The 17211-nt window shown below is 32.7% G+C and overlaps 1 long non-coding RNA gene across 1 annotated transcript in view; it reads left to right on the top strand.

The window, feature by feature from the left end:
- LOC130459052 (uncharacterized) overlaps positions 1-12844 on the top strand; it is a 43113-nt gene extending 30269 nt beyond the window's left edge. The window contains exons 2-3 of the long non-coding RNA XR_008918325.1: positions 10967-11034; positions 11273-12844. This is a non-coding gene — a long non-coding RNA (uncharacterized LOC130459052). The remainder of the gene's footprint in view (positions 1-10966; positions 11035-11272) is intronic.
- Positions 12845-17211: the final 4367 nt, after the last annotated feature.

Below are 17211 nucleotides of genomic sequence, written 5' to 3'. Positions count from 1 at the left end.
TGATGGAATAAGCTATTATCAGCAAAATAAGGCAACAAGGGATCCATGATAAAAAAAAAATGGTATCCACAGTCAAAGAAGGAACTATTGGAATCTGATTGCAGATCAAAGTACATCATATTTTATTTCCTTCATGATTTTTAAAAAATTTTATATGTGATACTTTTCTTGTCATGGCATGGGGAATATGGAAATACATGTTACATGAAACCATTGGTATAACCTATATCAGATTATTTTAGTGCCTAAGGAAAGAGGAGGAGGATGAGAATCTAAATTGCAAAATGTCAAAAAATAGTTGTCAAAAATTGTTTCTTTGTATTTGAAAATAAATAAAAGTTTTAAAACAGACATTATCAAGGAAAATTGAACTGATATTCTTGAAACAGATGGTAGAATAAAAATTGAAAGAATCCATTGATCAACTAGTGAAGGAGATTCCAAATGAAAACTCCCAAAAATGTTGAAGCAAAAATTCTAGAATTCCCAGGTCAATGAGAAAATATTGCTAGCAGCCCAAAATAAATGATACAAAGATAGTGGAGCCACGAGATTTAGCTTCTTGTACATTAAGGGAGGGATAAGAAGGTCTAGAACATGATATTCCTGAGGGTGATCTAAGTTCATAACCAAGGCTCATCTCTACCTCTCAAAACTGAATGTAATATTTCAGAGTTGGAATTGATGGATATTTGTTGAAATAGGGAACTTTCAAGCATTTCTAAAGAAGAGATCAGATCAGAATAGAAAACTTGACTCTTCAAATACAAGGCTCAAAAGAAGTACAAAAAGATCAACAGGAAGAAAAATCATAAGAAATTCAGTAAGGTCAAGCCCTTTACATCCCTTCATACAGAGATGATATTTATAACTCCTAAGAATGTTTTCATTATTAGAGAAGTTTGAAGGAATATACATAGCCAGTATGTAAGATACTGAGAAGAATATGATGGAATGGTTTTTAAAAATCAAATAAATATTGAGAAAGAAGAATGCCCCGGGAGAAGGGCCAAGAGAAATATAGAATTGGTAATTTGTCTCATAGAAAAAGAAATAAAAGAGATTTTACAGTTCAGGAGAAGATGAGAGAAGTAGCCAGGAGTATATTTAAACCTTACTCCAAAGAAGAAAGAACACACTCATTCAGTTGGATATAGAAATATAGCTTACCCTTCCAGAAATTAAAGGGGAAGGGAATTAAAGAAGAGGGGGTGATAAAAGGGAGGACAAATTGGGGAAGACAATGATCAGAATCAAAATACTTAAATAAGGGGCTCAAAAATGCATATAACCTTTAACCCAGCAATATTATTAACAGGCCCGACTCCCAAATATATTAAAGAGAAGCATAAAGAAATTATCTGTACAAAATTATTTATAGAAGATATTTTGGGGGTAGCAAAGAACTGAAAACTGAAAGCATGTCCATCAGTTGGAGAATGGCTGAATAAGTTATTGTATATTCTTAGAATGGAATACTGTTGTAGCATAAGAAACGACCAACAAGATAATCACAAGAAAACCTGGAAAGACTACTGTGAAGTGATGGAAAGTGAAGTGAGCAGAACCAGGAAGACATTGTACACAATAACAAAAATAAAGTATGATGATCAATTGTGAATAACTATTTTCAATAAGGCAGGATCCAGGACAATTTCAGGAGACACATAAAAAAAATACCACCATAGAAGGAACACATGGAGTACGAATACAAATTGAAACATACTATTCATTATTTTTTCCATAAATTTTTCTTTAGTGTAAGCAATATGTGTCTCTTTCACAATATGACAGACATGGAAATATGTATTATATGATATGCAGAACCTATATCATATTACCTGCCTTCTTAGGAAGAGATGAAGGGGAAGAGAGACAGGATGAGATAGATTGCAAATTATCAGAAAACAACAATTATGAAATTATACTTACATGTAGTATGGAAAATATACAATTTTCATATTGTTTAAAAGAAGAAAAATACATTTGAGGATGGACAGGATTAAAGGAGAGAGAATAGGATGAAAAGGGAAAAATAAGATGAAAAGTAATATGCAGTAATCATAACAGTGAAAAAAAAGTTTCTCTAATAATAGCTTCATTTTTTGACACATAGAAAAGTGAGTCAAATGTATAAGATTATGGTCATTCCCCAATTGATAAATGTTCAAAAGATATGAACAGGTAATTTTCCAATGAAGTAATCAAAGCCATCTTTATGTGAAAAATGCTCTGAATCTGCTAATTAGAGAAATGTAAATTGAAACAATCCTGAGATATCATCTCATATGTATGAGATTGAGTATTATACAGGAAAAGAAAATGAAAAAATGTTGGAGGAGATTTGGGAAAACTGAGACGCTAATGGAATGCTGCAGGAGTTTTGTATGTTCAATCATCTTGAGGAGCAATTTGGAACTTTATAGAAAGCACTATAAAGCTACGTACACCTTTTAACTCAGTGATATCATTACTAAGACTATTTTCTAAAAATAAAATTTTTAAAAAGGGAAGGATCTATATATACAAAAATATTTAAAGAATCTTTTTGTGAAAAAATAATTGCAAAGTAAGGGAATACCCATCAATTGGGGAATGATTAAGTTATAGTATATATACCATAGAATGTATGAAGAAAAGGGAATCATGTGTGTGTATAATGGTAAATAAATATAGTGTATGTATATATATAATAGATATGTAATAATGGTGTATATATTTAATGCATATATGTGTTTACATAAATATGTGTATAAATATATACATCTATCTATCTATCTATCTATCTATCTATCTATCTATCTATCTATCTATCTATCTAAATATATCTGTGGTTCACACATTCAAAAATGTGAGTATGTTATTTTGGACCTGAGAAATAGAGGCAGATCATGCACTCAATTCTCTACTAGCACTGCTCAGAATATAATGGTAGACCCCCCACCAATATAAAACTATAGTGACAGGTACTTCCTACTGTGAACTTCTTTGTGGTGTTGTAAAGTCAGCATTTCAGTAGAAAAGAGCACTTCTTTTCCTTCTAAACCTCCTACTCTTTCTTACTATACTATTTATGCCTTTGGCACTGTCTTTCAGATATCTGGTGTCCCATGGTTAAAACTTTGGTGTTGACTTTATTTTTTCTTTCTGCCTCACTTCATATTCAAATAGTTACCTGGCCCCATAGAATCTATCTATTTATAAACACATATTTATTAAGCATCTACTAGGTAGTAGTCACAGTGCTAGGTACTAAGGACACAGAAGATAAGAATCAAATTTCCCTTCCCTTCAGGAATTCACATTCTGCTAAGGGAAGCAGCATCCATATACATATGTACAAATGCATAGAGGTATACATGAATGTACTTCTGTGTAATTATATATATATATATATACATATATATATATAAATTAGATATTTAAATGCACATGTATGTAGCTAGATCATGTAAATATACATTCATACATATATACAGTATAAAGATATATCCAGAATCCAGGAAGAGGCAACAGCAACCAAGAGGCTTAAGAAAGGCTTCAGTTTGAGGTTAATACTCAAGAATCTAAGAAGTAAAGAAAGGTAGGGAGGGAGTATACTTTGTGTATAGTGTGAACAAAAACAAGGAAATGGGAAAATAAATGTCCAATGCGAAGAATAGCTAGATGGTTAGTTGGCCTAGATCTTAAATAATGGTGTTTATGTTTGGTTCCAAAAGTAATAAGGAATTTTGAAGTTCCTTGAGCAGAAGAATGACATATAGAGAACTACAAATTGACAGCTATATAGAGGATGGTTTAGAAAGAGAAGAAATTAGCAACAGGAAGATTAATAAGGATATTATTGTGATAGTCTGGGCAAAAGCTGCTAAGTGGGTGAATCAAAATTTTCTCTACTATCTCTTAATTTAAGTAATATTCTTTTGCTAGACTTTTTAAATGAAGTTTTCCTTTTCTTTGCCCTTATTTTTCTTCTTTCTTCTTACCTGTTCTATTCCCTAATTTTTGAGCTGTGTCTTTATCTGATCATTTAAAAAAAATTGAGTTTCTCATTAACTTAAAAATCCTTAAAAAAACTCCAACAAATTAAAACTTTATTCCATATCCTTTTTTATATTACTATATTACATATCTTGTCATTATAAATTTGTAGCTGAATGGGTTGATGCAGGTGGAATCCAATCCTTTAATTTTATGAATAAGAAAATTTGGACCAGAAAACTTATGTGAATTATAAAGGATTGCATGACTAGGAAGGGTGTGAGGACAAATCTTAGTAACTCAAAATACAGTATTCCATATACTACATTTTACCACATTATTCCTTCTTCCCTCTTCCTATTTTCTGCTCTATCTCATTCTTAGAACTATCACTTTATGAAGGAAGAAATGCTAAATTAAGGACATGTAGTGTGGTGGAAATTACAATGTGTAATGAAGCCTGATATGTCTTAAATTCAGGCTTTTTGGAACTGCTGTTACTGTGATCAATCACCACTTATAGAGCCATGTTATTTGATCTATGGTTCTATATCTTTTCTAAAACCTTGAAGGTTTTCTATCAGGTGGACAAATACATCTCTTTTCTTAGGTTCAGATATAATTCTGTGAGTTAAAATATATTTTTAGACAATGTCTCCTTATTTTCAAGTAACTCTTGAGGAAAAACAAACAATTGAGCAAAAAGAAATATTATAAAGCAACTTTATCTTATCTCAGAAATATATAATTATAAAGATTTTCTCCTGGTTGCTTGAAAACTATATTTTTATTATATTGTTTAATTGTAAAATTAAATCCTTAAAGTTTCAAACATTGATCTTTCATTCATTTCATTCATTCAGGCATTCAGGCAGTGACTTGTAGATTCAATACTTTGATGATTTGTTCTCTAAAGTAAACCTGTTTGGGACATATTTCTTATTTCCTTTTCCCTTCATAATGAGAGACTTTTCCCTATCTCCCACATGACAACCCCCACCCAAGTTTAATTACCTTTACCCTGTGTGAAGATTAAATTTAACTCTCCCCTGATTGGAAAAGTGAAAATAATTAGCTCTCCCCTGATTTTGAAGATTAAGTTGTAACCCCTGACAATTTTTAAAACATTCTACTTAAAGTTGAATATGGAGATCTGTCCATTTTTAGATCTAATCACCAAAAGTGTAAACATCCCTCTTAATCATTGAGTAGGAGGTCTGTGAGCCACGTGTGTGATAGTGGGTGAAGAATCAGAATCGACTGATTGCCTTTTGGGCAGTCCTAGAGCAGAGCATCAACTGTTATTGGTAGACATAAAATTAGGGGAAGACACAGGAAGTGACATAATGGAAAATGCCTTTAAAAGGGAGTAACAACTTCCAGAAGGATTTCAATTCTTCATGCTCTTGAGTTGAGGCTGGTGAAGAGGGGTAGAACCATCTGCTGACTGGACCTGAGACCCTATTCCTTAGACTGACAAGTGGTGAGTGAAAACCTGGATTTTTCTGAAGAGATTTCCCCAGGTCCTGGACTATAAGGCCAGAGACCTATCCTGTTGAGGACTAAACTCCCCTGCCTGGGTTGAGCCAGGGGGCCAGAGATAAATTGCTTAATGCTTAGGCTAGATATATTACCTTATCCTCTCTCTGATTTCTTACTTCACTCTTTCTACAATTTGTAAATAAATTGTAAATAGAACTCTGGAATTAATTAAATTCCTGATGACCACACTCTTAAACAATTAAGTCCAACCCTTTTAAAAGTAACTCCTTTTTCCCCTTACACCTGGTACCCAAATCCTCCAACATTGTTGTACATTTAGGGAAAAATAATTATATAATCTCTGTTCACAAATTGATTGAGTGGAAATTATTCTTATTTTCATCTTTCAGTCTGTTAATTTCAATCTGTTAAATATACCATGCTCTTCTGAGGGACATTATTTTTAAGTTTTATTTGTCCCTTTTGTTTTAAGGGTAAAATTTTTTATTGTTTAGAGTTTATATGTTTCCTCAATATTGCTAGCTTTTGTGAATTTTTTTCTTCCTCTACGTATTATTCCATATTTTTATTCCACATTTATTTACTTTTGTTCCATATTTTCTCTGAGACTTTTTCTTTTAAGTGATTATTCATTGAATATTATTTTTACTCTATTTTTTCTTGAGAACCTTAAATTTCTACTTAAGCATATTCTTCTAAAATGTAAATTTTTGTTTTTATATTGCCAGGCTTACACAAATGTCTATTTTCTTATTTCTATAAATACTTATGCAAATGTATTATATATGTAAATATATAAAAGATACTTTTAGTGGAAATAGAAGTAAATAGGCAGAAGTTCCAATATTAACAGATGCTTTTCTACAATCATACCGTATCTTAATCATATAAATAGATCATACAATAAGATCTAGTAAAATCAAAATCCTTTTGTGTTTACTTGCCAAAATATATGTACCCACACAAACACATATGCACTCAGAGATCCAGTAGAGAGGAAATCATTTTGACATAGGTTTTAGTGGAATGAGGTGTTTCTCATACATATACTAAAATATCAGAAGATATATTTATAGATGCAATTGAAAACATAACTTTGAAAAATACTCTGATTAATAATACCAGCTTAGACATGGATTATGAGAATGTATACTAGTAAAAGGTGCTAATCAATGTCATGGATTCCTTCACACATTATTTTATTGGATTCTCACAAGTATTGTTTGTGAAAGGTGCTATCAATGACTTCATTTTAAAGGTAAGGCAACTGAGAACAAGAGAAGTTAAGTAATTTATCTATGGTTACAAAGACTAACTTTCTAAGGCAGAAATTGAACTTGGGTCTTTCAGACTCCATGTCAAATACTCCTACCTGCTTAGCCATTTATGTGCCATGAATCTATCTATATCTATCCATGTATCTTTTACCTATCCTAAAATAGAACCACAAAAACATTGTAGTTATTTATTATATACAAATAAAATATTTGTATGCAAAGCTAGGTAGTATAGTGAATAGATTTCCAGGTGAGGAGTCATCATCAATGAAAGGAGAAAAACTCCTATTTTTATAAAAAAAATCATAGTAGTTTTTGCTTTGTTTATTTGTTTGTGTTTTTGGTGCCCAGGGCCTAACGCAGCTAATAAAATCCTGAGGTCAACTTTTAATCCAGGTGGCACTGTACCTGGTGGGGGAAAACCTGTGTTCAAATATAGCTCCAGGCCTTTATTAGCTATGTGACTCTGGGCAATTCATTAAACCTCAGTTTGCTTCAATTTCCTCATTTTAAAATAAACTGGACAGGAAATGACAAACAACTCCAGGGTCTTTGTCAATAATACTCCAAAAAGGAGTTATCAAGAATGAGGCATGACTGAGGAATGATGGAACAATGAATAGCATATGTATCATGCATGTATTTATAACTAAATAGGCATATCCATATCCACATATAAAATATATATTATTCATGCATGCAGAAATGCTTATACATATAAACACATAGTACTTATCTGCATACTTGTTGATGGATTATTTGTTTAGATGCAACAATTTAAAGCAGCTTTTTTGTGGTGGAAAAGAATTTGAATGGATGATCATCAATTGGGTAAGGGCTGAACAAGTTTTTATATATGACTGTGAAAGAATATTACTATGGTGTAAGAAATGAGGAAAGGGATGTTTTCAGCAAAACCTAGGATGAGTTATATGAACTGATGCAAAGTAATGTGAGCAAATTTTAAGGATGATCAATTGTGACTTAGATTCTCCTATCAAGACAATGATCTGAGACAGTTCCCAAAGACCCTTGATGAAAAATGTTATCCACCTCCAAAGACCTGATGAACTCTGAATGCAAATTGAATCATAATTTTTTGTTTACTTTCTTAATTTTACTTGCATGTGTGTTTTCTTTTGCAACATGACCATTATGGAAATATGCTTTGCATGATTTTACATATATCATCAATAGCATATTGCTTTTCTTCTCAAGGGATGAAGGAAGAGAAAGAGGGGTGTGATTTGGAACTCAGAATTTAAAAAAAATTAAATGCTAAAATGTTTTTAAATATAATTGAGAAATATTTTAACAAAATAAATAAAATGCATGTTTTAAAAATTAAAATAAAAGACATAACTGATTAATCAGGTATATCTTTCAACCCTGAACTGCTCTCTCAGGGGAAGATTGTTCTTAGGAGTTAGTCACAATTGTTATTCACAGAAAATGCAGTTCTTTCACCATACTTTTATTACAATGCTTTGAATGGAGTCAGAGAGAAGCATAGATAAGAGTCAGTTACTGCTTGAAATGAAAGCATTTGAAATTTAAAATTCACTAGAGTGCAGTGTGGAAATGTCATTTTTCTACTGATTTACATGAAAGATGACAAAGAAATCCAGTTGGCCTTTAGGAGAATTCATAAACAACACCAGCATGTTTTCGTGGTTCTTAGTTTTTAGCATAAGTGATACTAGAAGATGACTTAAAGAATGCTTGAATCCAAGAGGAAATGAAAGGAATAGTTTTGTGCCTTAACTGTTTAAAGCTAGCATGACACTTTCTTAATCCTGGGATTAAAAAAAAATAAGAGAAAGAGAATTCTGAAAAGACTAGCCAGAATTATGTTAAATTTTTGAAACTTTTACACTTCTGAAATCTACCTGGCTATTATTTCTTCCATTTCTCATGTTAGCCAGTTATTGACGATTTTTTCCCCTCCTCTTTCTCCCCTCTCATAGAAACATAGAATGCTAGAAATAGAAAAAGAAAAAAAAATCAGAAATAATCTAATTTGACTGTTCCCATAATCGTGGATCATTTTAACTGTCTACACTCAGCCACATCTCTTTCTACAAAGGACTTTGACTATAAACTGTACAAAAGACACTGAAACAGATGAGAATTCTGGCAAGAAAGCTTTATTTGTCTCATTGTTCCCAGTTCAGAGTTCTAAGGTAAATTTCTAAATAAAACATAGCATTGTGAATGTTTAAAGCAACTGGTTGGTAGAGGTCTGGTCTTAAAGTCAGGAAAACTTATATTTCTGAGTTCAAATCTGGCCTCAGAAACATATGCAAATCATCAAACTCTTCCTCATTTACTCATGTGTTAACTGATCTGGAGTAGGGAATGATAAACAATTCCAGTACCTTTAATAAGAAAACCCCATGGATCAGCTGGGTGACTCAGTGGATTGAAAGCCAGACCTAGAGATGGGAGGTCCAACGTTTAAATTTGACCTTAAACAATCCCTAGCTGTGTAACCCTGGGCAAATCACTTAACCCCTATTGTTTGGCCCTTACCACTCATCTTATATAATACTGCTTCCAAGATAGAAGGTAAGAGTATTTTTTTTATTGAAAAATTTTATTTAATTAATTTAGAATACTTTTCCATGGTTACATGATTCGTGTTCTTTCCCTCTCCTCTTCCCCTCCCCAAACCCTAGCACTCCCTCCCATAGCCAAGGAGCAATTCCACTGGGTTTTACATGTATTATTGATCAAGACTTATTTCAATATTATTAATATTTGCACTAGTGTGATCATTTAGAGTCTACATTCCCCCATCATATCCTGATCAATCCATGTGATCAGGCAGTTTTTCTTCCGTGTTTCTACTCCCACAGTTCTTCCTCTAGATATGGATAGTGTTCTTTCTCATAGATCCCTCAGAATTGTCCTGTATCATTGCATTGCCACTAATGGAGAAGTCCATTACATTTGATTGTACCACAGTGTATCAGTCTCTGTGTACAATGTTCTCCTGGTTCTTCTGCATCAATTCCTGGAGGTTGTTCCAGTTCACATGGAATTCCTCCAGTTCATTATAGAAGGTAAGGGTTTAAAAAAAGAAAACCCCAAATGGAGTCATGGTGAGTTGAATGACAAAAATGGCAAATGTCTAAAATCTACACCAAAGTATTAACCAAGCACTTTCTAGAAAAGGCACTCCAATAAATATCAAGCATAACTCAGCTATTTATTTCCTCCATGAAAGAAATAAATGCTTAAAACACAACTGATTCATAAATTTACCTTTACAAAATATACAAAACATAAACTCATCATTAGCTTTATACTTTCCCTACAAGATAATTTTAGATTGCAGAAATTTATTTCATGTAGACACCAGGTTTCTGGGCCCTATAGAGTAGGATTTGAGAAATTTAATTCCCCTGTTTCTACTATTGACAATAGTGTCCTCTTAGAACTGTTAAAGTTTCAAGAAGTATGATCCTGTACTCAATTGGCATTGATTCAGACACTCAAGAATGGTAGAAGCTAAAAAGTGTCCAGCTGCATGAAATGTTCACCTCATAGTACCTATATTTGATTGCCTCATTTTATACAAAGAAAAACAAAATAGAAAAGATGCTAGGAATGATGCAGCCTGAGGACTTTCTAGTTAAGGAATTTATTTTCACTGTCACATGCAAATGATCAATTTTGTTAGGTGGCAAAAGAAAGTTTAAGAAAATAACACTCAAGCCTGTCCACTCAATTCCTCTTGAAATCTACCGAGTTGTTGGCTTCTCCTGTCTCAGTTGTCAGCCCACTTTGATATATGTCAGACATGAGGACCAAAAGACCAATCAGAATTCCTGTGCTACATGTATCCCTTAGCAAAGGAGCCAAAGTATCTGTTGTATTCCCAACAGAGAAAGAAATCATGACCAAATAAGATAGTAATGAGCTCACTCTTACTACGTGTATACTAAACATAAAGTTTTCCTTATATTGAAAAAAAATCATCCTTATAGCCTCCACTCATTATTACAAGTTCTTCCAAATAAAACATGTGAGTTCTTTGTGAAAATACATCAAATACTTGAAAATATGTATCATGTCTTCCATAAATTGACTCATTTTCAACTTAAATATCCACATATCATATCTTTTAACTGTGTCCTCTTTTGTTATGATTTATAGCTTTTTAAAAACAACCTCTTCCCTTTACGCTCCATTTTCTCTAGATTGCCAATCTTCCATTTAAAATATGATCCCCTGAACTGGACACAACTATTCAGATGTGTTTAACAAGGTCAGCATGTCAAAAGACTATCATCTTCCTTTTTTATACAATATGGTTCTATTTTTGCAGCCTAAAATTGCCTTCAAAATTTGGATTCCCATAAAAAATAATTTATAAAAACATATTTGGTAAGTTGTTGAATTCAGGATTATCACAGCTAATTTTTCACTGACTTCTGTTATGAAAGCATTGATTCCTTCAGCATGACACAGTACTCAGTTATCACTTCCTGTTTCCTTTTTAAAAGAATAAGAGAAGGAAAAGAAAAGAGGAGAAAAGGCAGAAGAAGAAAAGGCTGAGGAGAACTAAGAAGAGGAATTGCAGAGGGAAAAGAAGAAAAAAGAACCAATATTTAATGCTTTAAAATTTGCAGTGTATTTATGAACATTGTAATATAGCAAAACAAAGGTCCAATAATTTTTTAAATGTCAAGTTACTTCCTTTTAAAAAGAAAAAGCCTTCAGTGACATATATTTTACCTCAATTCTTCAGCTTGATTTTGAAGTTCCTTTAATGTCTGGCTCTCCCTTTCTTATTTAAATGCATTTCTTACTTTTCACCCTGTGTTTTCTACCATAAATCATATCAACCTCCCACCAAATTCCAATCTTGCCATTCTAACCCCTGCCTTTATACCTGTGATAGTGTTCTTCCCTCCCCTTGAAAGTCTGTTTCATTCTTTTTTCAGTTATATAACTTAATAATTTCCCAAGTTCAACTCCTCACTCTGTATTGTACTATTTAAGGCAAGTACACTTATTCACCTCATTTCAAAAACATTCAACAAATATTTATTAAAATCTTGGAGCATTTTTTATTTTCCCCAGAATGTATTACTCTTCTTATCCTTGATGTCTGTTTTCATGTATGATACCCCTTTAAGCTCTCTAGGAACTGAATTAATAATTGACTGATGAAATGATACATAGGGCACCCCTCTCTTTTCTTTTCTAAAGTAAAATAAGTAATATAAGCATAAAAATCATGTAAGCAAAGAGAGTTTTAGAGACATCTTTTTGTGCTTCCATAATTTTTGAGTTGCATATACTCTTCTAGGTATAATACACAATATTGATATTAGTGTAAGATGGGTATAGATTAAGATAACTCTCCTAACATGGCATTTCTTAAGAAAGAAAAAATATTTAGTAAGAAGACTAAAAAATGATTGGCACTCAAATTTTATATTTTTTGTATATTTAAGTAATCCCTACATTAAAAAACTTCATCTACTTAATAAGGAAAAAGGCATGTACAAGAATATTCATAGTTGTGCTCTTTGTGGTGGCAAAAAAAAAATGGAAAATGAGGGGATGCCCATCAGTTGGGGAATGGCTGAACAAATTGTGGTATATGTTGGTGATGGAATACTATTGTGCTTAAAAGAATAATAAAGTGGAGGAATTCCATGGAGATTGGAACAACCTCCAAGAAGTGATGCAGAGGGAAAGGGAGCAGAACCAGGAAAACATTGTACACAGAGACTGAGACACTGTGGTACAATCGAACATAATGGACTTCTCCATTAGTGGTAATACAATGTCCCTAAACTATCTGCAGGGACCAAGGAGAAAAAAACACTACCCTCAAGCAGAGGACAAATGGTGGGAATAAAAACACTGAGGAAAGGCAACAGCTTGACTACAGGGGTGGAGGGGATATGATTGAGGAGAGACTCTGAATGAACACCTTAATGCAAATACCAACAACACGGAAAAGAGTTTGGACCGAGGACACATGTGATACCTAGAGGAATCACGCATCGCCATTAGGAGGGGTGGTGGGAGGGGGGTAGGAAAAAATGATCTTTGTTTCTAATGAATAATGTTTGGAAATGACCAAATAAAATAATGTTTAAAAGGAAAAAAACTTCATCTACTAATTAACATAACACCTTCTGTTCATCTTAAAGTCTTATAATGTTAACTAAAGCATTGAGAGATTCAATAAATTGTCAGGATCGCTTAGCACATTCTAGAGGCAGATTTGAATCCAGTACTTTTTTTTTAGTATATCTTTATTGACTATATTATGTTACTACTCTATTTTGGAAAATACATGAAGTCAACATACCAAACTTTTAAACAGAATTGTTTTTAATTGCTTAGTATTCTCATGAAGATGAGAAGTATTGTGGCATGGGAGACATAAAACTGCCCTAAAAGCCAAATGTCCTCGGATGGAGTCATACATCTGACACATACTTGACTGAGTGACCACTGACTCAATAAAGCAGGCCAGTCTGTAAGACTATCTATTGTAGAAGAAAGTGCTAGCCTTCAATTAAGGGGGGGAGTCTCTTAATCCATTCTGTTCCCCTTCCATTGAAATCATGGGTTCAGTTCCTCAACTTATTAAATAAAAACATTTTATTCATTTTCATCTTTACTGTTCTATAATTTTTTCTCTTTTCTATTGCTCTCTTTCTAAGAATACATTTAATTAAAAGCTCAGAGTAGTAGAAGAAATGATAAATTTTAATTTTCAGGATAATTTTCAGTTCTGAAATTTACTATCTTTATTATCTTGGTCAAATAAATTGTTCTCAGCATAAAATGAAACATTTTGGTAAGATGACATCTACTGTCATTTCAGCTCTAAATTTACCATCTTATAGATATGATTTTTGAAAACATAAGTTTTGGGATGAAGAATTAAAGAGATGTCTCCAAAACAATATAGTTTCTACTGAAAATTCAGAGATGCATTTTTGTGCTGTAATTTGATTAAATTAGACCTGTATTCTGTTTTTTAAAATAAGTACATTACACATTGTTGGTTTAAATACTACTTCTCTACAAAATTGTTTCCAATTTTCCTAAGACCTCAAAATAGAAAAGCATTGTTGGAGCTACAATGGGACCTCAAAATAGTTTTAAAAATCAGAGTGCAGTTAGAGCTGGCCTTAAAATAGTGATCTTGGCCTGTGTAAAGAGTTTATAGCAAAGTTTGTCCAAGTTCCTCATCCTGTTGTAAATTTCCCCTGATTTGGAAATGTTCTCTATCCTGGAAGTTTACTTTCTTATTTTGGGCATATGATTTTATGAAGGACAGAATGCTTCAGACTTATTTATATTATGTCAAAATTGGGGCACTCATATATCACATCATATAATAGGAAAAAACCTAGAAGTTGTGAGATTTAAAATGGTTGAGGTCTTAAACTGTAGTGATTAAAATAGTGGAAGATATAAATTGTGATAGATATAAGAGAGGGTGAGTAAATATGACCGCAGAAATGTTTCACTACAGTGTCTTGGGTTTTAAAATCAAATATAAGGTGGTCGCCAGGGAAATATTCCCAATTATTCAAATACCCAAGTCAATTGGGTTTTATAGAGATTTTAATTAACAATACAATGAGTAATCAAAGAAAGAGAGAGAGAGTAAGAAAAGGAATAAGTATGAAGAGCCTCAAGTGAATATGGCCTAGACCTGAGTCTTAAAAGAGTAATCAGTCAGTTTTTTAACCCTCACCACAAGGTCTGACTAAACAAGGATACTAGTGACACCAGGCCAGCGTCCTTCCTCAAAGAGTCTTCCAGCCAGAGATTGTTTCAAAGGGCCTCTCTCAAGAGCCTCCAGAGCTCCTACCCCAGAGGGACAGAGCCCCTCAGAGGAGCTCCTCAAGGAGCTCTCCTTCAGAATGAGATTTCCTCCAAGAGCACTTCTCCTCAAAGAGATCTATCTCCAAGGAAAGAGCCCTCAAGCATCAGTCCTTAAGGAAATGAGTCTCTCAGAATGAGATCCTCCAGAATGAGAATCAGAAATCGAGAATCCCTGAATGAGATCCAAGCTCTTATTTTTAAGAGCAAAAATTTCCTCTGTCACCTCCCCTAAGTCCTTACATCTACCAGTCACTGTAGATGTTTCTAAAGGACCGCCCATTTTGAATTCACAGCTGAGTAGTTTTAATCTCTTTAGTAAGTCAGAAAAAATGCTGTTGTGTCGACAAATTTCATTAAGAAAAAGCCTCTGAATAAGTTATCACCCTTTTAGGTTTAAGTAGTTTACAAGTTGCCCCACCTATATGGGTACCTAGCATCCCATTGTATCAATTTTAAAAACAGGCATGACTCAAAGAACTTCCTGTCCTTTCCATAAGCATGGGTCAAAGCATTTTCATTGTTCAGCAAGGAGTTTTCTGTCCTAAAGCAGTCTTAAGTAGGGTGGAGTAGGGATATTCCCAAGGCAAGGAGTTTTCACATTCAAGTAGAATTCTCACTATCTGCTAGGGAATTTTTTTAAGTAGAAGATTCCCCAATGGGGAAATTTCCAACATTCATAAGTCTGAGAAATTTTAAGGTTTACAAAGTCAGAAGTCCATAGTCTAAATCTCATATCTGTCCCTTACTACCTAGGTCACTTAACCTTCCAGGATTCTGTATTTTTCCCCACTTGTAAAATGCTGTGCTTATCTTTAGGAATAGTCAAAAATTAAAAACTAACAACTAGTACTGAAATTATGGAATAATTAAACAAATTTTGCTATGTGAATACAATGAAATATAATTATGTTATTTGGAATGATGAAATGGATATTTTCAGAGAAAGACCTCTACAAATTGATCAGCAAAGTGAGTAGAACTAGATCAATGTATATAATGATATCAACATTAAAGAAAAAATGATTTCTCACCATTCCTTGCTATAGTTTATGAATGCTTGTTTTAAGAGAAATTGAAAATTACCTTTAGTCAAAAGAAATTCAGAGGACCGTATATATATATATATATATATATATATATATATATATATATATATATATATATATATATATATGTGTGTGTGTGTGTGTGTGTGTGTGTGTGTGTGTATGTGTACATGTATATATTCATGAATTTCTATATATATGTTCTTATATATTTAGGCATGCATATGTGTGTATATAAATATATATGTACATATAAATGTACATGTATATCTCTATCTCTTCAGTTATTTAAAGTTTTACATAATATTTTATGACCACATTTAGGTTTTCTTGACAGATATTACAGAGCTTTTGCCATTTCCTTCTCCAATTCATTTTACATTTGAGGAAACTGAGGCAAACAGTATTAAGTGAGTTGGCTAGGGTCATATAGCTAGTGTCCGAGGTAGGATTTTGAACTTAAGTTTTTCTGACACTAGGATATTTGAATATATACATTTACACATATATGTGTACATACAAATACATATATATATCCACATGTGTATATATATACATATATATATATATACACAGATATATGTATAATGTTTTCATTGTAAATTTTTAAATGTTTGTATTGTATTCTCACTTTGGTTTTTGTTTCATTTTGATCTTTTTGGCCCAGATCTGGCAACTTTGAGTTCATTCTTTGAGTATATCCTGACTTGTAAACTCCCTTCAACAATGGCATCTTCAATATTTGTTCTAAAAGAGTTGATTAAGATGTGTCTTTTGTCATGATATGAACAATGTGAAAATTTGTATTACATGAAAGTTTGGGAAAACTCGTATCAGATTATTAATCACCTCAGACAGGATTGGGGAAGATGTATGTGTGTGGGGGGCAAGGGGGAGATTTGAATTTTAAAATATAAAAAAAAATTGTCATTTTGAATTTTAAAATGTAAAAAAAATTGTCAAAAACTAAGAATACAAATCAGACTAAATCACTTGAATAGGATCAAAAATCAGTCAGTGATAGAAGCAGAATAAATCTAGATCACCCCTACTCTAAGGCTAGCCCTCTATCTGGTAAAAGTTGTTGCTTCCCCTTGTGAACATGCTAGCTGAAGAAGAAATAGAATTGAAAGTCTGGGGTTATTATGTAACTCTTCTTTCTCTTCTTTTCTGGTTAGTAAATAAAGCCCTAAAAGACTCTGAATAAAACTTCAAAGTAGATAAATCTAAAGAAATAACATGAGTACCTATAAATAACGAAATTACTGAAATGGAGTAAACCTATTTGTCCCCTCCAAACTGCTTAGAAATTGCTGAATAGCCTCAGAACCAGATGAATCTAAGACAATGAAACTCCTCTTCTCACTTGATTCAGTTCTGTCAACCTCAGTAATGACTGGTTGCTACATAGTTAATTCAATTCCTACATACGTGATTCAAATGGATTGTTAAGATGTCCAAAATAACTGGCCAATAATATGATTGATTTGGCTCTTTCAGCCATCTTAATAACTGAATCAGATCAACCAGGT

The sequence above is a fragment of the Monodelphis domestica genome, chromosome 4 (genome assembly GCF_027887165.1).
Source record: "Monodelphis domestica isolate mMonDom1 chromosome 4, mMonDom1.pri, whole genome shotgun sequence".
Taxonomy (NCBI): Eukaryota; Metazoa; Chordata; class Mammalia; order Didelphimorphia; family Didelphidae; genus Monodelphis; species Monodelphis domestica.
This window is presented reverse-complemented; position numbering and strand designations above follow the sequence as displayed.